Source organism: Trachypithecus francoisi, unplaced genomic scaffold, assembly GCF_009764315.1.
Source record: "Trachypithecus francoisi isolate TF-2019V2 unplaced genomic scaffold, Tfra_2.0 Lachesis_group13, whole genome shotgun sequence".
In the NCBI taxonomy this organism is placed as follows: Eukaryota; Metazoa; Chordata; class Mammalia; order Primates; family Cercopithecidae; genus Trachypithecus; species Trachypithecus francoisi.
In genome coordinates this window covers 50,545,686-50,570,113 of record NW_022681458.1, presented here as the reverse complement: position 1 = coordinate 50,570,113, position 24,428 = coordinate 50,545,686, and the positions used below count along the sequence as shown (strand labels likewise).

The 24,428-nt window shown below is 38.0% G+C and overlaps 1 protein-coding gene and 1 non-coding gene across 5 annotated transcripts in view; one reads left to right on the top strand and one right to left on the bottom strand.

The window, feature by feature from the left end:
• STAT4 (signal transducer and activator of transcription 4) overlaps positions 1-24,428 on the bottom strand; it is a 124,597-nt gene that overhangs the window by 85,136 nt on the left and 15,033 nt on the right. The gene's annotated exons all lie outside the window — the stretch shown is intronic.
• LOC117095590 lies at positions 8,912-9,018 on the top strand. The gene has a single exon (XR_004442106.1). It is a non-coding gene; the product is annotated as a U6 spliceosomal RNA (small nuclear RNA).

Here is a 24,428-nt window from a genome sequence, read left to right as displayed (position 1 = left end):
AAGAAGCAATGAATCAATCTAAGAAAAAGGAAGCTTTTGTTATTACTGTTATTACTTTCCCAAATATGATCTCATTTTTGACAACTTTGTGAGGTGTTATTATTACTCTGTTTCTGCAGTGAGGAACACTGAAGCCTAGGGAAGGGAAGGTTGCCCAGTTACAAATGGTAGATTGGAAGCAGAACAATGACGCTCTATCTTCAAGTCTAGAGCTCTTTGGACAAACCATAGAAGGAATTTTCAGGATAATTTCTTGAAAGCAATAATTATTCTGTGACTCAGAATTAAGCATAAAATATTCAGTCCTATAATAGAGCAAATATATTAAGAAAAAGAATCTCTTAGCCCTGCACTGTACTACCGGTTCACTCTGCTCTCTTGCAGGAAGGGCATTCCCATAGCTCTCTGCTGCTCTTGCCCATCTGGGAATACTCACATGAGTAGGACAAGTGGGCCCATCAGTTGTGCTGGTCTAAGCTCCCCATGTCTCATTGCTTTCCTGCCTCTGTGTCTTTGCATACATGGTGTTACCCACTTGTAACACCTGCTCACACCTTTGCTTATGAAGATCCTGCCCATACAACTACAGCCAGTGCTGGCAGACATTACTGGTGCCATTCATTTATTTGTTCCACGAATTTGACTGAACAGCAATTACTGCCAGGCCCTGATCTGACTGCTGTGAATAGTCGCACTAAACAAGCTTTATCTCTCCTATTTTTTCCTTCTTTGCATCTGAACTTGTCTCTTAGTACCTATATTACAGTTGTTCCTTTGATCTTGAGAGTTCCAACAGGGTTATAGTTCAGAGCTTGGGACACAGGAGAAAGCACTTTTTCAAATTTATTGGATTGAAGAGAAGGAAAAGTGCTGCATTTGACAGAATGAAACAGCACTGGATATAAATAACACTCAGAAACGTATACAAGGTAGTCAAATTTGAAGAAGGTTGAACTGGTTTAAGAGATTCAGGGAAACTTTTGGCTTCACAGGGAGATGTAAGAAGGCAATTAGGTACCACTAGGGCCAAATTTGTGTTTTGTTGTCATGTGGAAGAAAGATCAAATAGGTTAAAGATGAAATTTAGGGAGTGTTCCAAATTGGAGTTTCAGCAAAAGGAGCAGGGAAATAGGATAGAGAAAAAATAATTACGGAAACCAGTATAAAGAAAATCCGTGAAAATTCCTTATTTTTTAAAAGTACACTTTTTATACAGGGAGTACTCCCAAGAGCAGCAGAGAACATTATAGAAATGTTACAGGAATAGAGAATGTGATTTATATAAAGAACATGTTTTCATAAGTATCATTTTTGATAAGCCTCTCCCTTCTGCTCAACCACCACAGACAGGAGGTTCCCCTAGAGTTTATGGCTGATCAAATCTGATGTTTAAAATACATTGTTTCTGAAGAAAACTGTGGTCTGATCTAAGATGTGATATACAGGAAGCTGCTGTTATAATTTAATCTGGGCCATAATTGTTTTACAACTTAGGTAGCTTTTTAGACTTAGTGTATTTAACTGAATTGTGATAGAGACAAGAATAATTTCCAGTGAACGTAATGAAAAGCTCAACCCTTAAGTGTTATAGTATTCAATACTAAACTGCTAAAATAATTTTAAAGTTGGCCAAGGAATAAAATTTATAGCCTGAAGTCTTACCAAAATCATGGTAATGAGGCCATAAATGAATAGAATGTCCTTAAAAATAAATGTTGCTGGTTATTTGTTGCATACATATTATTATGTAGGTCCCTTGCATATCTAAAATGTTATTTTCCATATGCATATGGTATATAATAAATGGATACTGTGGTCCATTTTGTGTGCAGTATAGAAAAGTGGTGAAAGCAAAAGAAGAAATGATATATTAAAAAATAAGCATTTCAGTATCGTTTTTCTTACTGTTCTATTCTCACCTCCTCCGTTAAGTTTAACAGGAAGTCACAACTCTCAGTTGCATAACTTGTGTTTTCCATTCTCTGCATATTTTTCAGCTGAGCACTTATTAGAAATATGAAGTCACTTCAAGTGACAACACCATCATGACACATCCTATCAAAAGTGACGTCACTTTTGACTCTAATCAAAGCACTGGGGCTCTCCTACCAAGTCATTTCACTTGCCATAGGACCACTGCTATAGATCATGCTTCCTTACGGGCTACAGAGCTGGGGGTTGCCTTTGGAGTGGGGAGACAACAATTATGAATGTTGAAGAGGATGGAGTTCTGCTTTCAATTCAGCTCAGCAGCCGCATAATGTATTGTTGAAGCAGTGGGAAGGTATGTTCCTACCCTCGCAGGCAAAATTTCACAGACTTTCGTGTATTGTCATTATTCCTGTTGTTATTTTTTTGTTTCCAGAACTGATGTACTGAATTGCACATTAGTTTACGTGATTAAAAAGGTAAATTTGTTTTTTCCCTCTATATTTGGTATGTTGATTTTTTTATGAGTATGAAAATGTGTTACTTTTATTAACAGAAAAAAGTATCTGTTTTTCAATTCTCCCAACACTTATGGAGTGTCTGCGATATGCCACACACTGTGCTGAGTATTGGGAATCCAGAGTTGAAAGAGATAATTCCACCTCCAGGTCATTTCATCAAAAACCCATTCACCAAGAACCCGTTTGTCAAGGTGATTCCTGGTCCTTTGTTCTCAAAAACTCACAAGCTAAAAGAAAACATAGACATGTAAGCAGCCATGAAATGTCTGCTTCATTGGTGATGAACAAAGCTATTGTTCAAGGCTCAGAGAGGAAAATAATTCTTTGGAGGTTAGGAATGGATCCAATGAAATAAAGCAACCTTGATGTCTCACACTAGGAGACATAGCTTCATAAGAGGGGTATGGGTTGGATTCCATCATCCACTTGTCCCCTGCCTGGTTCATTTGTGCAAGACATAACCTGTCAACCACACTTCAATGCCTTGGAGAACTCTACTGTTTTGAAAACATCTGCTTTGGTCTTGATGCTATCTTATCAGATTCTGCAAAAGCCGACGAGCCATTTCCATTGTGTCTCATCAGGTCCTTAGTTACCTGTGACAGTTGGACAGAATGCTCCTCCCACAAGCAAAATCACAATAGCTTGTTTCCAATGAGAATCTTAAGTTACATTAAGTATCTGGGTGATTCAGGTGGTACCTGACCTCATTCCTCAGAAATACTGACTTTCTCTCAATGCATAGACAGTGAAGAATAAACTGTGTATTTTCTTGTGTATGTCATGCCAGGATTATATTCATCAATAAGCTTCAATTTGGTGCGTAGAGAAGAGTCCAAAAATGTACTCTTATTCTAAACACTAGGTCCTCTTTCTGACTATTCAAGTAGGGCTACTCACAGAAGGCCAGATAAGACTGTATCTATTCTATATTACTGCTTACTTCCTGCAGGAGTAAGGTATTAGTCATATGGTACGTTTGGTTGAAATGAACATTATGACCACAGAAAAAACTTAGAATGTGTTGGATTGTCAGAAAAACTTCATTTGCTTGAATTGTGCTCTGCTCATGACATGGAATGCTTTGGTAAAGGCCATGATGGACAGAGTCAATGGTACTCTTCCATTCCCATTGTGAAGCTAAGATCACATACGTACCTTTTGTTCACTGATGCTGACAAGAGGGAACTGGTTTGATAATACAGTGCTTTTATACTTATGATATACAATAAATTAAAAGGAATAACCTTGTAGATTTAGAATTTTTTTAAAGCATATTGCATGAAATTTAGACAAAGGTGGCATGCTTTGGGAACAGTCCATTACACTTAACTTTCTTGGGTAAAGCAGGACACCACTGAAGGCTGCTTGAAGACTCAGCTCCAGTATAATTACTTGCAAATACTTATTTAATTACTGTCCTCTTTGGTACATTACATACATCATGGGCAGGAGACACCTCTGTCTTATTGCCTCTGTTGTATCCCAACATCAGAAGTGTTCCTGGCAGAGAAACTCCCCAACATATACTTGTTGAATGAATAAATGACTGAAAGTAAATTTACTCAAATGTCTCAGAAATGACAAGATGCTTGAGGTGGGCAGTAAATAAATCTTTGGGAATCCATCACTTCCACTAAGAAAGCAACTCAAATATCCCTCCTGTTGGAGTGGCAAAGAATAATGAAATATATGTGAGATCTCCACGTGATTCTTTTTGCATTACTTTGAGCAGTCTCAATCTTGGTTACATCTTACAGTCACCTGGGGAGCTTTACAAAATCCAATAGGAACAGAATCTCTGGAGTGGGGCCGAGCATGGCTAATTTTCAAATGTGTCATTAGGGATTCTAATAAAGCAGGCAATGCTGAGAACACTGAGTGTGGGGCATTCTTTCCCAAACTTGTCTGATTATTAGAATTACCTGAGCTGCTCAGTCCCACAACAAATCAAAAATGGTATCAAGGGATTTTCATCTTTGCCAGTTTGGAAGATAAAAAGTAGTCTCTTATTTTAGCAGAGAAGCACAAGTTTCTAATAGCTTAAGGCTGTTCTGACTTCAAATTTCAAAGACTTGCCATTGCATCTAATTTAGTGCCAACACAAATGTAATTTATTGCAGGATTATCTTCCAAGATATCCTCGGGCATTTCTTCTTGTCCTAAAATAATACTTCTACAACTCTCATTAGACTCTATCTTTGTTACTGTAAGTCAATTCTCATCTATCTAAAGTAATTGCAGCGAGTGATTAAGTGTCAGGATGAGTTGTTCAGACACTAAGTGCTGTGGGAGTGCAGCGGAGAGAAAACTTGATGTGGATTTTAATGACACATAGAGCAGGACATGGGCTGCAACTTGAAGGATGGTTGGGGGAGTAGGAAACTGCATCCTGGGCAGAGGGCATTGCAAGCAATGAGAAGAGTCGATTCTAAGAATACAAAATACCCAGACCCTAAATCCACCATTGCTTATTTTTCTTCCGATGCCTGGATGCATCCCTCCTTTGTGAACTCCCTGGATCCTATCTCTCCGAGCCACATTCCCAAATTCCACCTTTGACCTATTCAATCAGAATTGGAAATGGGAGCTGGAAATCTACACTTTTTTTTTTTTTTTTTTTTTTTTTTGAGATGGAGTCTCGCTCTGTCACCCAGGCTGGAGTGCAGTGGCCGGATCTCAGCTCACTGCAAGCTCCGCCTCCCGGGTTTACGCCATTCTCCTGCCTCAGCCTCCCGAGTAGCTGGGACTACAGGCGCCCGCCACATCGCCCAGCTAGGTTTTTTGTATTTTTTTAGTAGAGACGGGGTTTCACCGTGTTAGCCAGGATGCTCTCGATCTCCTGACCTCGTGATCCACCCGTTTCGGCCTCCCAAAGTGCTGGGATTACAAGCTTGAGCCACCGCGCCCGGCCAAAATCTACACTTTTAACAAGTTCCCCCAAGTGAGTTTTGTAATGAAACGCAAACTGAGAAGGATGTATCTATCTACACCATTCAACAGGAAGATAGATGGGACAGAGTGTCCTCCAAAGAGAACCAAATGCAACAAACCAGCGTTTCTATCAAAATAAATCAGACCTGGCATTTTTCATCTATCAAACTGGCAAAGATTAAAACACTTTATACCACTCATGTTGATGATAGAATGAGATTTTATGCACTGCTGGTGGGAATGTGAATTGGCACGTTACTAAAGGACAATTTGGCAATTCTTATAAAAAGCCTTAACATTTTTCACACCCTTTGACATAGTAATTCCACTTTTAGAAATTTATCCTAAGGCTGTGGTCTCAACCTTGGCAGTTTATTAGAACATTTGTGAAGCTTTATGAACTGCAGATCTCTGGGCCTCATTCCTTTGAGATTCTGGGAGTGAATTCTGGGAATCTGCTGAACCTATTTGTTTGTTTGTTTTTTAATACTAATATAATTGGGGCCTATTTTTTAAAAGTTCAAGTAATAGAAAAATCAAAAATTGATGAGATCTTCATTTTTCACTTCCTCCCTTGATTCCCTGCAGCTAATCATACTAGACATTGTTTTGTGTTTTTTCATTCAATAACATAATATGGTCATTATCCCATTTCAGCATATTCAGATATAATTTTTTTAATAGCGCTATAAGTTGCATGGAGATACTTCAATTTATTTAATCAATGTGGACATTTAAGGATAGACTTTTTAAGATCATTTTTGCATTTTTATTATGAACAATAATACGATGATCATTCTTGAATGTATATCCTTTTCTTTATCTATGTGAGAATTTCTGTAGGATAATTATCTAGAAATGGAATTGCTTTGTCACATTAAACTTGGATTATTATAATCATTTTATGAGTTGGGGTCTCACTCTGTAGACCAGGCTAGAGTGCAGTGGCTTGATCATAGCTCACTGCAACCTCAAACTCTTGGACTCAGGTGATGCTCCCACCTCAGTTTCTCACAGAGCTGGAACTAAATGTGCATGCCACCATGCCTGGCTAAGTTTTTCTATTTTTTTTTTTTTTTTTTTTTTGTAAATATGAGGTCTCACTATGTTGCCCAGGCTGGCCTTGAACTCCTGGCCTCAAGTAATCCTCCCACGCTGGCCTCCCAAAGTGCTGGGATGACAGGTTTGAGCCACGATGCCCAGACAAACACAACTGGTTTTGACACACAGAATTAAGACCTATGGTTCTGACAAAATAATCACAAATATGAATGAAATTTTAACAATAGGTACGTGTACTTCACCTGTGTAAACTGGTGAAAAACTGAATAATTAATAAACGTCCAATTGATACGTGAATTAAAATATGCTAAAAAGGGTATTTAATGGCATGGAAAGATGTTGACTAAGTGAATGTATAGAGCTTAGGAAGGAGACTCTAAAACAGTATTAATTTTAAAATAAGTTAATATTGGCAGGAAATACACTATAATGTTCACAGTGGTTTTCAGTTAAACATAGAATTACAGATTCTTTTTGCACATCTATATTTTCTAAACTTTGTTGGGTATGTACCACATTGGTAATAAAAAAGTTATTTAATAATCAGTAAATATGATACTAAGCTGCATTATCAAAAAGATATGACCCATAAGAACTCAGAGATGAGCCCCCTACAGAGCTCAGCATTCGTGTGGTTTGATGCCTAATAGTTTATTAGAGTTGGCCACCTTTGAGAGAAGTCTTGAAACCAAAGTTGTCCACCTGCTTATCAAAAGGCCTTACATAGAACATTTTACCAGGTACATGTTCTTTCATTCATCAACAAACTTGGAGATTAGAATCTATATTTATCTAGCTTTTTAGTAGAGTTAAAACGTTATAGACTTGGGAAATTAATAGTCCCCAAAATACAGTTTCTGTCTTCTAATGTATAAATAAGTATTTTTTAAAAGATGAGATAATGTTCTTCCATTCATTGATAAATTCTTTTGCTCACTAAGTGAACAATGGGGAAATGTGTTTAATTTACAGCACAAGTGACAAAAGAAGGAAGTTCCTGATCATTTTGGTAAGGGTTTGGAAAGGCTACCGAGTCTGCTCACGCAATATTGTTCCCTAGAGATTTTAATAATAGGAAATAGATTGAGGGGGTTCTGCTGTGGTTTAAAAACCGAAGGATGGGACACCCTGGGGGTTGTTCTTTGCCCTTTGAATTCTTGCTGGTCGATAAGAATATAGGAGAGGAGAATGAGTTGTTTCAAATACCAATTATAGCATTTTAAATAATTTAAAATACATGTGAGGCTTTTAATTTCATTGTGCTTATAAAGATAGAATGGAGTAAAAATGGAAAAGGAATGCCTGTTTCCAGAGGGTTAGTTAAATTATGGTACATCCATAAGATGTGAAAGACTTATCTAAGAGCACTGTAAAGCATTGCTAAGAGAAACTGAAGACCTGGACAAATAAAGAGATGTTTTGTGTTTATGAATTGGAAGAGTCAAATTATTAAGATGTCATTTTTTCCCAAAATGATCTATAGATTCAGTGTAATCCCAATGAAAATCCCAGCAAGTTTATTTGTTGAAATTGTCAAGCTAGTACTAATATTTATATGAAAATTCCAAGGATCAAGAAAAATTGAGGCAATTTTGAAGGAGAACAAGGTTTCTAGACTTTTACTGTCATGTATCAAGACTACAAATCTATGGTAGTTATCTATAATGTGCTATAGGTGCAGGGAGAGACAAATAGACTAACATACTAGAGACTCACATAAATAAAAGTCCCCAGATTCATGTCAAAAACACCACTGCAGTACAATGAGGAAGGGATGGTCATTTCAATAAATGGCTCTGGGTCAATTAGATACCCACATGGATAGCTTCTCAGTCTTTTGGCTAAGGTCCAGTGTAGCATCCACATGGAAAAAGCCTACTTTACCCCTATCTCTTTCCAGATATAAAAGGCATCCAATGGATCATAGCCCTAAATGTAAAAGATGAAAACACTAAAGGTCCCAGGAGAAAACCTAGAAGAATGTTACAATCCAAGGCAAGCAAAATTTCTTTTAAAAAAAGACACAAAGAGTGGTAACATTTTAAAAATTAAAAAAATTGAGCCTCAATTAAAACTAAGAACTGTTGTTCATCAAAAGACACTATGTAGAGGAGACTGAAAAGGTAAAGAACAGTGTAGAAGACATCAGCAATACATATTCCGACAAAGACCCACTTGGAATATGTAAAGAATTAAAAATTAATAAAACAGAGACAGACAAAACCATCTTAAATGGTCAAAAAGCCTAGGCAACATAGGGAGACCCTGCCTGGTTATAGTGGCATGCACCTGTGGTCCCAGCTATAAGAAGGCTGAGGTGGGAGGATGACTTGAGCCTGGGAAGTTGAGACTGCAGTGAGTGGTGATTGAGCCACTGCACTCCAGCATGGGTGAAGAGCAAGACCTTGTCCCAATCAATCAATAGGCAAAAGAATTCAAGAGGTACTTAAAAAAAGAGGATATTAGTGCTTGCTTCTGCAGCACATATATGAAAATTGGAATGATACAGAGTAGATTAGTATGGCCCTTGATCAAGAATGACACACAAATTTGTAAAGCATTCCATATTTTTTGTTTGTAGCTCAGAGGAGAAGTGCTTGAGGGGATGGAAATACCTTATTCTCCATGATGTGCTTATTTCACACTGCATGCCTGTATCAAAATATCTCATGTACCCCACAAATACATACACCAACTATGTACCTACAAAAATTTTAAAAAATAAAGAGGATATCAAAATGGCCATAAAGCATAAGATTCTCAACATTATTAATCATCAGGATAATGGAAATTAAAATTACAATGATTTGCTACTAGACACACCCTGAATTCATAAAAATGAAAAAAAAAAAAAAAAAAAAAGACTGGGAGTAACATGTGTTGACTAGGAAGCAGAGCAACTGAACTCTCACACACTTCTGTGACAGTGTTAATTACCACAACCACCATGGAAAGTTGCGAGGCAGCATCTCCTAAATCCACACATCTTAATGCCCTATTACCCAACCATTCTACTTCTGGGAATATGCTCAAAAGAAATTAGTGCTTATACCCACTACTAAAAGATACAAACAAAAATGTTTCCGAGTTTCATTCATAATAAGCAAAAACTGGAAATAGTCTAAGTATCCACCCACATGAGAATGAATAAATAAATTGTACTACAGTTATACAATGGCATACTAGCTGTAATCAAAAACAAAACAAAACAAAGAAAAATACAGATAAATCTCATAACATAGAGTGAAAAAAGTCTAACTCCAGAAAATTATTCTGTGAAATTTCACTCATATGAAGTTCAAGACAGCCAAAACAAATCTACAGTGATATAAGAATAGTGGTTATCTTTGTGTCTGATGTTGACTAGGAAAAGCATGGGAGAGACTTCTACAACTGGAACTGGTGGTAGTTATATGGATGTATATAAAAAAATTCATTGAGCTATACAATTAAACTTTGTGTATTTTATCATATGCTTATTTTTCATCAATAAAAGCAGCTTTAAAAAGTGATGCACAAAAAGTGATGCACTTTAGTGCCTTGTATTAAAATATGACATAATATCTGACCTCAGTCTATACCTCTTTCAGTTTGATTGTATAACCTTCTCATGAAACAAAGTGGGCAGTGAAACGAAATAGCTCTCCTATGCAATTTCTAAGTGAATCTCAACCACTTTGTCATTGTACTGCATTTTGTTTGAGGAACTTCAAGATGCTCTGTATTCCTAGAGTCCAGAGTGTCAGAGCTCCTGACTTAGCTCGTGGGGAGTTGGGGTGGTTCAGAAAGACCACCTCCCCGCCTCTCCAGGTGAAGGCTAGTTCTAGGTGTATCTTGGACTCCCTTTCACTTCAGTCCTTACTCCTCTCCAGAGTGGGTACCTTTTCTCTCAGCTTCCAGAGGTTTAGTGTCTCCTTCCTTCTGCTGAAAGGCTTTCTCCACCCTTCCTGCTTCTGGCTTGACCTTCTCTCACATGTAGCATATTCTCGAAATACAGATGTTTCTCCACTCACGAGGGGGCTACATCCCAATAAACCCATCATCAGTTGAAAATATTCTAAATTGAAAGTGTGTTTAATACACCTAACTTATTGAACATCATACCTTAAACATGCTCAAAACACATTAGCCTAGCATTGGGCAAAATTGTCTAACACAAAGCCTATTACATAATAAAGTGTTGAATATCTCACGTACTATATTGAATACAGTACACTGTAGAGTATTGGTTGTTCAGCCTCATGATTGCTTAGCTAGCTGGGAGCAGGGGCTCGCTGCCACTGACCAGCATCGCGAGAATATTGTACTGCGTATTATCGCTAGCCCCGGAAATGATCAAAATTCAAAATTTGAACTATGGTTCCTACTGGGTGTGTATTGCTTTTGCACCATCATAAAGTTGAAAAATCATAAGCCAAACTATCCTAAGTTAGAGACCATCTGTATACTTCTTTGCAAAAACAATTCCTTCCATCCTTAGAAACTGCTGATTTCAGCAAGGAAAATCTTAAAATCTAAATTGTCCTTACGAACTCTATCTAAACTGAATTTGCAATAATGACATGACATTTGATCCATTTAGTTAGGAATATGCATTGCAAAAGGCAATATTCATATTTTCAATGTTAGCTCAACTTCTCATTTATTAAAAAAGACTCTGAGGCCAGGCGCGCTGGCTCATGCGTGTAATCCCAGCACCTTGGGATGCGGAGGCTGGCAGATTGCAAGGTCAACAGATGGAGACCATCCTGGCCAACATGGTGAAACCCCGTCTCTACTAAAAACACAAAAATTAGCTGGGTGTGGTGGTGCGTGCCTGTAGTCCCAGCTACTCAGGAGGCTGAGGCAGGAGAAACACTTGAACCCAGGAGGAGGAGGTTGCAGTGAGCCGAGATAGTGCCACTGCACTCCAGCCTGGCGACAGAGCGAGACTCCATCTCAAAAAACAAACAAACAAAAAAGAAGACACTGAGCCCCCTTGGCATATGCTGGGCTCTGTGTTAAGCACTGGAAAGGAAAGATTAATGCACTCAAGGAGCTCACAGTCTTATGCAGGAGGCAGGCAAATATGTAGACACATTAGTTCCAGTTATTTCCTATTATAATAACCTCCTACTGTACATCACATAGAGTTTATCAAACTCATGTTGTTATCCCATCTCCCTCCATAAACCTAATCTTCACTGTGCATCAACATCTGTGTCTATCTATGTCAATAACCCAGGCTGAAACCCTCAGCCATCTCTTATTTTTCACTTTCTCACATTTACTCATTACATGTCAATTCTTTCACCAAATTCTCTCACAATTCCAGCACATATTCTTCATTCCTGTGCCACTTCCTAGATCAGAATCCTAATTTCCTTTTTCTTGCACTATGACCATAATGTTCAAACAGCTCTCCACGCCTCTAGTTTCACCACTGCTATTCTATACTCCACACTGTTGCCAGAGAAGTCTCTGTCTCTATGGTTTTATATCTCCACCTCTAGGAAGACTTTTTATTTGTTAGGAATAGAAATATAAGAATCCAGGGGAAAAGATTTGGTGAGTTGATGATTTGCTCAGCTACAGAGAGCCAATGAAATATTAATTATTTCTAACATAAATCTTGACAGATATAAATTATGGAAACCTGGTAAGCTGTGAAAGGCAGCTGTTTGTTTAAAAGTTTGATATGGCACAGATTATCTTCCCATTTCCATATCTTTCTACTGAAGGCAGAGGTCACAGATTAAATGATAGAAAACAGGCAGGTTATTGATGTCACAGGCATTTACGAGGTTCTCATTTTTTAGGCACCAACACAGCTCTTGGGTACCTGCATAACTTCACGCCTCATTGTGCACTTAGGAGCCCACTGGAGGTGAGATCACTATGTTCTTGACAAAAGTAGACAATCAGCATATGGTAATAGACAACTGGAAATCGACTATCTACTGAGCCATTGGCTCTGGATCCTCATTATTTTTTATTATTGTTATTATTGAGACAGGGCCTTGCTCTGTCACCCAGGCTGGAGTACAGTGGTGCAATCATAACTTGCTGTAACCTCAAATTCCAGGGCTTAAGTTATCCTAACACCTCAGCCACCCAACTAGCTAGTACTACAGGTGTATGCTCGCTACCATGCTCAACTAATTTTTTGTGGAGATAGGGTCTCACTATGTTGCCCAGTCTGGTCTTGTACTCCTGGCCTCAAGCGATCCTACCACCTCAGCCTCCCAAAGTGCTGAGATTACAGACATGAGTTACCATGTCGGGCCTCGATTCTCATTATCAAAAGGGAGTGTGGGGAGAGTTAGGTTTAAGTTGAGCAGATCTTTTGTCCCCAGGTCATCTCTAGGAAAGGCAATAATGAAAGGTCAGAGAGTGCCTGGTGACTTGATGAAAAAACCAACTTCTTCCCTAAGTCATGAACTTCTTGTCGGTAAATTAAAGTGGATACATTTGAAGTTATTCGTTTGGACCCATGAAAGGCAGCTGTTCAATGCCTACAAATTAAATTTAGAGATCTACTAAGTTTAGATATCTACTTGACATTACTCCCTTCAGTCACAGTTTTAAAGCTGAACACAAATTAATTTTGAACTGATTTGGATTATATCGACGAACTTGTTTTCAAGCAGATCTATTTATTTTTGCTCCCATTTTTATGCTTTTAGCTTATTAAACCTACTTTAACAAAATTTATATTAAAATATGTCAGAGGCTTATTTAAGGTAAAAAGTCTTCTGGGCTGTCTTGGTTTTAAGTATCTCTTTGTTTAGTTTCCAAATCACAATGGTTTTAGAGCAGTGTAGATGGCTTTCTTACAGGTCTTCATCTCCATGAAATGGAGACAAACTATTTTCTAAAAACTGTTAGTTAAAAGACACAATTATCCTACTTTTTAGGTGATTATCTGCTCAAATTTTGCTTAACAACCACCATGATGCTCCTAACCAATGAAGCAATAGATAGTAAAAATCAACAGATGACTTTGAACACCTTCATGTCGTCTTTCTCTACCAGCATCTGTATCTCCCCGCCCACTTCCTCAGTGGTATGGTTAGTTGTCACACTAGAGGCTGTAGAAATCTCATTTTTTTCCCCTGGACTGCCGTCTGGGTTGGCAGCTTCTCTGCAAGCTTCTGTTACAGCTGTCAGGCCAGCAGATTCACATGCTGGGGTTTCCATGCCAGCTCCTGGACAGACTGGGTGGGCTTCTTCTGTAAGTACCCAGGATGACATAGGTCTTGGACTTGACTTTCCATCACATGAAATAGTTTCCCCTCATCTTGGTATATTACAGCTAATCTTGTCTGTTTGTTTGACATTCTGGCTCTGTCATCCAGGCTGGAGTACAGTGGCATGATCACAGGTCACTGCAGCCTCTGCCTTCTGGGCTCAAGTAAGCCTCCACCTCACCCTCCTACGTAGCTGATTCTACAGGCACACACCACCATGCCCGGCTAATTTTAAATTTTTTGTAGAGATGGGGGTCTCCTTATGTTGATCAGGCTGGAGGCTAACTTTTTTTTTTTTTTTTTTTTTTTTTCAGACGGAGTCTGGCTCTGTCTCCCAGGCTGGAGTGCAGTGGCCGGATCTCAGCTCACTGCAAGCTCCACCTCCCGGTTTACGCCATTCTCCTGCCTCAGCCTCCTAAGTAGCTGGGACTACAGGCGCCCGCCACCTCGCCCGGCTAGTTTTTGTATTTTTAGTAGAGATGGGGTTTCACCGTGTTAGCCAGGATGGTCTCGATCTCCTGACCTTGTGATCCGCCCGTCTCGGCCTCCCAAAGTGCTGGGATTACAGGCTTGAGCCACCGCGCCCGGCCTGGAGGCTAACTTTTATGTTAGGTAAGTAAAATTCATCCAGTCTCTGGGTGATTTGATGAGAGGGAGAACAGAGGTTGGAATGAGGAAAAAAAAAAACCTATCAGTGTCAGAATTCTCCAATATTCTTTTGTCTACAGCAGACAAGGGGTGGGTCTTCCTAGAGAGAAAATCAGCTCTGGATATATTTTCAATAAAAATATATTGAAACATTTGATGGTTCCCTATGAAGTCCAAACTGCTTAGCATGGCATTCAAGGTCTTCAATCACCTTCTAATGTTTAAAGTGCCTCACTTGTCTGTGAGATAGGAAATCTCACGTTGTCGTGTTCTTGCTCTTGCTGTACCAGATACTCTTTTTCCTCTACTCCTCTTCAGAGAGTCCTGAACTATGCGTTTATAACCAACCCACATGTTTCTAACTCTGTGAATTATCATTGGCACATGCCTCTACCATGGTGCTTACCACACTACATCATAAATACTCATTTGCACTTTGTCTCCATTCTAGGTAGCAAACTCTTCCAACATAAGAATTTTATCTAAGCTCTCTTCCCTTTATGCCTTTGTCAGTCAATACTATCCTGATGTTAACATCCATATGATGTTATCAATATTCAGTCAACAAATATCTGTGGAGTAGATAGCCATTGTACCCCAAAGTAAATTATATGAGCTCTACTTTTAAGAAATTGAAGCTGTCGCTGGAATAAAAATGACGTTTCATCATCCACAAAGTAATTATTGCATAAAGAAGCCCCATACTCTGGCATAAGCTTTACAGAAAATAAAAAAATCAGGGAAAGGATGAATCGTCATGGACTTGAGTATTAAATTGTTAAAGAAGATTTAATCAAGAGGAAGATCAATCTAGGATAAAATAAAGGCTTGGAGGGATATGCATAAAAAGACTCATGAATGAAATTTCAGGTGGTTGGGGTCTTCCATTGATCATACTGGATTTCAGTTTAGTGTGATATGCACAAATTGTGATGCACACCATCCACCTTGTGTTCATGATCCCATATTATGCATCAAACAAAGTCTTGACAATTAATTCACATTTCATCTTCAACAGCACAACACAGAGTTCTCTAAGCTTTTGAAATATGAGTGTTGTGATATTGACATCATGGTATTTATTATCTTAAAGGGAGACAGATTTTGAGGGTGTGCATTGGGGAGTTGGGGAAATAACTGTGGAGTGATTGATGAATCGACTGCTACCCATGTGTGGCAAAATGGCATGAATATTGATCCCTCAACTGAGAACTCCTTGAGAGTTAACACAAAGTGGCTACACATTTTTCTCAGGTCTCAGGTTGAGGTCATCTCTTTTATTCTCTTTGTATGTGGTGTATAGAGGGGAAGGAAGAGGAGGGAACTGAGAAAGCAACACGAGTAAGAGGAGAGGATCTGACAGACTCAGAGCAGCTCTGCATTTCAAGCTACTTTTCTTTCCTCTTTGGCATTGCAAAATGTGTTTCTAATGCTTTACCTTGTCATATTAAAAATCTCACTTTGTGGGATATTCAGAACCAAAAAGACAATTTTTACAGACTGAACAAGAAGGAATTTACGTATGGCTTGATTTTTGAGGTGCTTTCAGCTCTAACACATTTTCGTTCAGCCATATCCAAATGACCTCTAAGAAATAGGCCATGGTGGTTCAGAGAGTAGAATATGTGAGGTGCAGGTGACACTTGCCCATGCCCCCTCACTCACCAAGTTTAAAACTCTCACTAATAGTCATCACCCTGACTTGTGAAAAATATTCCATAGGCAGTGAGATTACTAACCACAGAGTTAACACCAAAACCCTAGGCAGAGCTCTCTAACTTGACAGAGATTTTTTATTTTTCTAATATCAGACAAGATGGCTAATGCCTGTTTACCTCTACTTTCCTAACACTACGTTTTGAGGAATAGCCAAAGAAGTTCCTATAATTTAAAAAGCAGAATATAGGAAGCATGAACTTTTTACAGTAGCTCCTAACTGAAAGGCTGAGAAGCAATTAAATGTGAACTTTTTCGACTGTGAGCTTCATGACTTCCTCCATGTCTTCCTAATGCTTAAAATGTGATTGATAACATAGTGAGTGCTCTTTAAATATTTGTTGACTAAATAAAATTTGCTGCATGATATTTACAAAAGGCATACCCAGTAAAGCATGACACAGAAAGTATAAAAATGAAGAGATGAATTCATTTACCAGTTAGTAAATGATAATAAAAATAAAAGCATGCAATGAAATTTTAAAATAAAAAACAGTAAATGGATCAAAGGAGGACACTTTAGATGGACTTTTAAAAATATCAATACACAGGCATGGTGGTGCATGCCAGAAGTCCCGGCTACTTGGGAGGCTGAGGTAGGAGGATCACTTGAGCCCAGGAGTTCAAGTCCAGCCTGGGCAACACAGCAAGACCCCATCTCTGAAAAAAGAACAGAAAAGAAAAGATCTCTTTTAAAAAGTTTCAATTCAAAAAAAAATTTTTTTAATTCACCAATAAGATGTTAACTTCTACTTTTGCCCCTTACAACATTGTGTCAAAATACATACAGCAAAAACTTTGAGAAGATTCGGAGAGGTGATAAATCCATGGTAATAAAAAAAGACTTTAACGTGTCACTTTCCAAAAAAAAGTCAATGGAATTTTCTAACACATCTCCTTGCTTCTTTCTTGACTCAAAACAGTTCATTCAACTGCCAGAATGAGCTTTTTAAAACAAAAATCAGTTCATATTACTCCCTTGCTCAAACTCCTCAGTGACTTCCCACCACACAGTCTCAAATTTCTTATTAAGGTCCACAAGTTTCTTTATGAGACAACCCCAACTCATCTCTTTGACTTCATCACCCTTTTATTACTTCATGTTTTGGGTGCATTCTTACAAAAAAAATAATTTGTCTTATAACTGAGGAGTTTTGTCAATTTAATATATATTATTTGGGTTTTTTTTTTTTTTGACATTTTGTGCTTTTAATTTCTTATGTAGTCTATTTCCACTTGTTTTAGTGGTCTTTTTGAAATTTTGCCAAGTATGCTTAGCTTCTGTGCTAATTAATTTCCTTTAGGAATTCTTTCCATGAAGGTATCCTTGTGGTGAACTTTCAATTTTGTATTATAACTTAGCTGGGAATACAATTTTGATAGATAGTATATTGTAGTTCTGCGAAGAAATTATTCTACTCCCTTCTCACTTGTTACTGTTTTGGCTTTCAGTCTATCTCCCCTCCTTTTTAAAAAATAGATAATATATTTGTTATCCTCTGTTACTTTTAGAATATTTTCTTGCTAGTGTCCTGCAGTTTGTTTGCTTTTTAAATTTATCATGCTGGGGACCCGTATTTCTAAAATCTAAGAATGCATGGAAGCTATCATGTCAGCTCCTACTAAAATTTTGTTTTACAGGTTTTTCTTAATTTTTGTTTCTATGATTTCTTTTAATTTGTGGTAAGCTTATCTATGCATTTAAAAGCCGGTTATAATTTATATAGCATTTCTATGTGCTTATAGTGGAATGGTTTTTTAATTTATCTAGCCAGAAATAGAATTCAAAACTGGAATTATGGACTACTTAGACATGAACAATGAGAGCACTACATATGAAAGTATACAAGATCACCTCTCAAAAATATCAAAAAGTAAATGCATTTATTTAAGCAAGCGATGAAAATTAAGTATCTGAGTAAAGTTAGAAAAAGTTAGAAAAATAGGGGGGAGGAGGGAGGGATTGCATTGGGGAGTTATACATGATATAAACGTCATGCACATGTACCCTAGAACTTAAAGTATAATAAAAAAAAGAAAAAGAAAAAGTTAGAAAAATAATAAAATGTAAAATGAGGAAATAAGGTGGCTATATACCACCGTATTGTATGGTCCATGACCATAACAAGTATGGATGAGAATACTGAGCCAGACCTCTAGCCCTATAAGGAAAGTGTAAATTGGTATAACCACTTTTTAAAAACAATTTGGCATTATGTAATACAATTAAAGATGTACATAGTGCATGATGCAGCAATTCCACTCCTAGGTGTATGTTCTAGAGAATTTCTTACACATGTGCTCCAAGGGACACACCTTAAGAATGTTCATAGTAACATTGTTTGTAATAGTGAAGAAATATGGAAAACAACACAAATGCCCATCAACAGTAGAATGAATAAATTGTGATACTTCACCCAATGGTATACTACGCAGCAATGAAAATGAATAAACTACTGCTACACATATCCATATGGATGAATGTCAGGAACCATGTTGAGTGAAGAAAGCAAGTTGCTGAAGTAGAAATATAGTGTGATCTCACGGATTTAGCAGCTTTCAAACCTAGATACTTTATTGTTTAGGGATACAAATTTATGTGGTAAAATGATAACAAAAAGAAAAAAAATGACAAATGCAAATTTTAGGTCAGTGGTTGCTCCAGGTAGAAAGAGAGCAGAGTGGAGTCAGGGAGGAGGCACAAGAGGCTTCAAAGGTAATGGTAACATCTGGGTATAAAATGTCAACAACAGTTTGCAAAAGCCAGAATTCTCCGATGTTTTGTATTGGAAGGAATAGATGGGTACTAAATTCCTGTATCTTGGTTTCCTCAACTGGTATCATCTGAATGTCCCAGGTGAAGAAGCTAAGTCCTAGGGGCAAGGTTTGGATCTCTGAATACAGGTTTCTCCATGTTGATCCAGGGGCAGCTGTGCTGTAGTCAACCCCGGAGACTAGAACAAATTAGAGGCCTGTTTATTGTCTACATCTGTGGAGGTGTGTTATCTAGATTTACAACTACTCACTGAAGACAAGACAGCATGAAGCACGCCATTCATTCCACACTAAATTACAATTGGAACATAACTGAAGAGAAACGTTGCTTAAGAAATGAAGGACTTTCATTCTTCACATTATATCCTTCTATTCTGTTTGACTTTTCACTACAAGCAGAGCTTATATTCAGTGGGTATGCATCAGTTGGGCTAATAAGTTGTTCAATCCTAGTCTTTTCTGATTAGTTATGGCTCATACTGTCTTGGCTGTAAAGTAGCTTCAACGTCACTCCTAACTGTAAACAAAAACTGCAGGTTGGCCTAACACTTCTTCCGTATTGATAGAGCAATGTCTACAAATAGTTGAGAGAAAGAAAAAGTAAACCAAGAACTTTATAGCAAGTCAGGGTGTCCTTTACAGTACCAGATAAGCATCACCGTTCTCAAAGATTACAGCACCATTGAGAGCTTCTTGAAAAACTACTTGATGAAATCTAGGCAATTCAGAATGAATCAAAATTTGAAACTTCAGGAATGGAGACGTGATGGTGAAAGAAGTAGTGATGAGCACTGAATCTACTTATATGCAAAATTAAAGAAATGTGTGGAATTGCCATGATAAAACAAGGATAATGTAACTAACAAAATATAATATTAATGATGAAAATTGGCAGGTGGGGATAGGAATTGGAAGTGGAAGCAAATTTAAGAACTTTAATTTCTCCTCATATTTAATAGCATGGAGTGAACAGATAACTGCCTAAGAGTGAAATATGTAGTTTCTGTATCTCATCTCTTAATGGTTTTCATAGTTTTAAAAATTAACTTGAGTGGTATTTCTTTTGGGAAAAAAATATTTCTTATGGTAAGGAAACATTTAATATTTTAAAATAGCATTTAATTGAATTCAAATAAAAATAAAATTTTATTTAAAACTAATTATTAATAACATGATTTCATTTTTTTGATCTGATATTCCTATGTAGGTACTCATTTATTCATAAATTATTTATTGAGCACCTAGTATGTGTCTAGGCAGACTGTCCAGGCACTGGGGATATAGCAGTAAACCAAACAAAATCCCTCCCTTTATGAAGATGATATTCTAATGGCAAGAAAAAGGCAAATAAATAGAGAGGAGGTCAAAGGTTTATAAAAGCTGTGGAGGAAAACAATGTAAGGTAAGAGACATGGAGAGTTCCTGGTGTGTGTGTGAGTGGGTGGGGGCAGGGGGTGGGAGCAGCAGTAGCAATTCCACCTTCCATCTGCACATATACATGTATAAGGAGATGTCTGGAATGACATCTATCAAATATTAATATGTTTATTTCTAGGCCATAGATTTTTTATTTTTTCACACTTTGTTCTTTGCACTTTTTGTGTTGCTTTAATTTTTAAAAATTATGAATATGCACTATTTTTATTTTTCCTAAGTCATTCTATCTGAGGGAGAGAGACAAAAAGGAAGGTGAATAAGGAAAAGGGGTTTGCAACAGAAAATGCAATAATAATGATTCAGAACTCATGCTTCTAGATATTTATCCAAATGAGTTGAAAACTTACTCCTACACAAAATCCCTATGAATGCTAATAGCAGCTTTATTCATAATAGCCAAAAATGAATAAACAAACTGGGGTACATCTGTAGAAAAGAATATTATTCAGCAGCAAAAAGAAATGAGCTATCAAGCCATGCAAGACACAAAGGAACCTTAAAAACATTTTGTCAAGTGAAAGAAGCCAGTCTAAGAAGGCCACGGACTGTATGATTCCAACTGCATGACATTCTAGAAAAGGCAAAACTGTAAAGTGGGGATCACACAACCCCGTCTACCACCATTCACACCTGAGCAGTCCTTCCAAAGTCTAAGGTTGGGCCCACCCAACCTGCTGCTACAACCACAGTTGGCACCCACCCACATGTGCTACCTGTAGGCCTGGGGACTGGCCCTCCCAGCCCATCACAACTACTTCCAACATCATCATGGACTGCTTGGGAGCAAAGGGCTGTCCCATCACTTCTACTGCCATTGCCCATGCCATACTCCCTGCCCAGGGGTCCAAGAACCCATATACCTGTCTGGCCTACTGTCGCTATATCCAGCACTCACGAAAGCCACCTAGAGGCTTAATAATTGGCCCATCTGGACTTGCTAACACTGATGCCAGCATACTCCACCCTGGGTCCCAAGGACAGACATGGTGAGCCCACTGTTGCCACCACTGGGGCCTAAATACTGGCCCATCTGGTGTCCCAGTGCCCAGAAAAACTTCAACACAGGCTCCACTAACAAATGCACCTTAAGCTATCAAGGAAATCATAGACACCACTGATGCTGTTTATAGCCAAAGAAATTACACAGAGACTACACTACAGCACATGCTCAGAATCAAAGCCAAAGTGCACTACCCAATCAAGAGCATAGAACAAAAAACAAGTCTCAAAAATTGTTCTAAAAATCAAAATTATATCAGATATCTTCTTGGACCACAATAGAATAAAACTAGAAATCAATAGCAAAAGGCACTTTGGAAACTGTACGAATACATGAAAATTAAACAACATGCTACTCCTGGATAATCACTGTATCAAGGAAGAAATTGAGGAAATAAAAAAATTCCTTGAAACAAATGAAAATTTAAACAACATATCCAAATCTATGAAAAAGTAGTGCTAAAAGGGAGGTTTATAGAAATAAACACCTACATAAAAAGATAAAAAATTTCAAATAAACAATCTAATCATGTACCTCAAGTAACCAGAAAAGAAAGAACAAAACCCCAAATTAGTGGAAGGAAAGAATTAATAAAGATCAGAGCAGAAATAAATGAAATAGAGACTAAAAAAAGATACAAAGGATCAACAAAATGAAAAACTAGTTGTTTTGAAAAGATAAACAAAATCAATAAACCACTTGCTAGACTAACCATAAAAAAGAGAGATGACCCAAATAAATAAAATCACAAATGAAAAAGGAGACATTACAACTGATATCACAGAAATATAAAAGATCATCACAGACAATTATGAACAATATGCTAACGAGCTGGAAAACCTAGAGGAAATGGATAAAGTCCTGGACTCAGGCAACCTAGCAAGAGTGAATCAGGAAAAAAAACCAAAAAAATCTAAACAGACTAATAATGAGTAATGAGATTGAATTAGTAAGTCTCCTGACAAAGTCCAGGACTGGATGACTTTACTGTCGAATTCTTTTTTGTTGTTGTCATTGTTTTTGTTTGTTTGTTTGAGACGGAGTCTTACTCGGTAGCCCAGGCTGAAGTGCAGTGGCGCGATCTCAGCTCACTGCAACCTCCGCCTCGCAGGCTCAAGTGACTCTCCTCCTCATGAATAGTTGGGACTACAGGTGATCACCACCATGCCCAGCTAATTTTGTATGTGTGTGTGTGTGTGTGTGTGTGTATCTTCTTCTTTTTTTTTTTTTTAACTTTAAGTTCTAGGGTACATGTGCACAACGTGCAGGCTTGTTACATATGTATACATGTGCCATGTTGGTGTACTGCACCCATTAACTCATCATTTACATTAGGTATATCTCCTAATGCTATCCCTCCCCCTTCTCCCCACCCCACGACAGGCCCCATTGTGTGATGTTCCCCTTCCTGTTTCCAAGTGTTCTCATTGTTCAATTCCCACCTATAAGTGAGAACATGCAGTGTTTGGTTTTTTGTCCTTGTGATAGTTTGCTGAGAATGATGGTTTCCAGCTTCATCCATGTCCCTACAAAGGACATGAACTCACCCTCTTTTATGGCTGCGTACTATTCCATGGTGTATATGTGCCACATTTTCTTAATCCAGTCTATAATTGATGGAAATTTGGGTTAGTTCCAAGTCTTTGTTATTGTGAATAGTGCCGCCATAAACATACGTGTGCATGTGACTTTATAGCAGCATGATTTATAATTCTTTGGGTATATACCTAGTAATGGGATGGCTCGGTCAAATGGTATTTCTGGTTCTAGATCCTTGAGGAATCGCCATACTGTCTTCCACAATGGTTGAACTAGTTTACAGTCCCACCAACAGTGTAAAAGTGTTCCTATTTCTCCACATCCTCAGGGTTTCATCATGTTGGCCAGACTGATCTCAAACTCCTGACCTCAGGTGATCACCTGCCTCAGCCTCCCAAAGTGCTGGGATTACAGGCATGTGCCAACACACCTGGCTTTTACTGCCAAATTCTATCAAACTTTCATAGAAGAACTAACAACAATTCTCCTCAAATCATTCCAAAAAAATTGAAGAGGAAGAAATTCTCCCTAACTCGTTCTATGCCAGCACTACCCTGGTACCAAAACCAGACAAAGACACAACACAAAGAGACAACTACGGCCAATATCCCTGATGAACACCGATGCAAAATTTGTCAACAAAATACTAGCAAATCAAATCCGAGAGCATCTCAGAAAACAAACAAACAAACAAAAAAACAATGTGATCAAGTGGGATTTATACCAGAGATGCAAGGATGGTTCAACATATGCAAATCAGTAAACATGATGAATCACATCAGCAGAATGAAGAACAAAAATGATATGACCATCTCAATAGATACAGAAAAAACATTTAGTAAAATTCCATGTCTTTCATGACCAAAACTCTCAACAAATGAGGCATAGAAGGAACATACTTCAACATAAAAAGGCCATACATGACAAACCTACAGCTAAAATGATACTGAATAAGAAGAAGCTGAAAGTGTTTTCTCTGAGAGCTGGAACAAGACAAGGATGAACATTTTTCAACTACTTCTATTCAACATATTGCTGGAAGTCACAGCCAGAGCAGTTAAGCTAGAGAAGGACATAAAAGGCACCCAAACTGGAAAAGAGGATGTCAAATTGTCCTTCTTGGCCAGGAGTTGTGGCTTACACTTGTAATCCCAGAACCTTGGGAGGCCGAGGCAGGCAGATCATTTGAGGTCAGGAGTTCGAGACCAGCCTGGTCTACACGGTGAAATCCCATCTCTGCTAAAAATACAAAAGTTAGCTGGGTGTGGTGGCATGTGCCTGTAATCCCAGCTACTCAGGAGGCTGACACAGGAGAATTGCTTGACCCTGGGATGCGGAGGTTGCAGTGGGCCAAGATCATACCACTGAACTCAAGTCTGGGTGACAGAGCGACACTCTGCATCGAAAAAACAACAACAAAAAATTGTCCTTCTTTGCTGATATGATTTTATGCTAGAAAATCCTAAAGAGGCCACCAAAAATCTCCTAGGTCTGATAAATAGATTCAGTAAAGTTGCAGGATACAAAATTAACATACAAAAATCAGTAGCATTTCCATACAATGATAATGAATTAGCTGAGAAAGAAATCAAGACGACAATCTCATTTACAATACCTATAAAAAATAAAATACCTGGG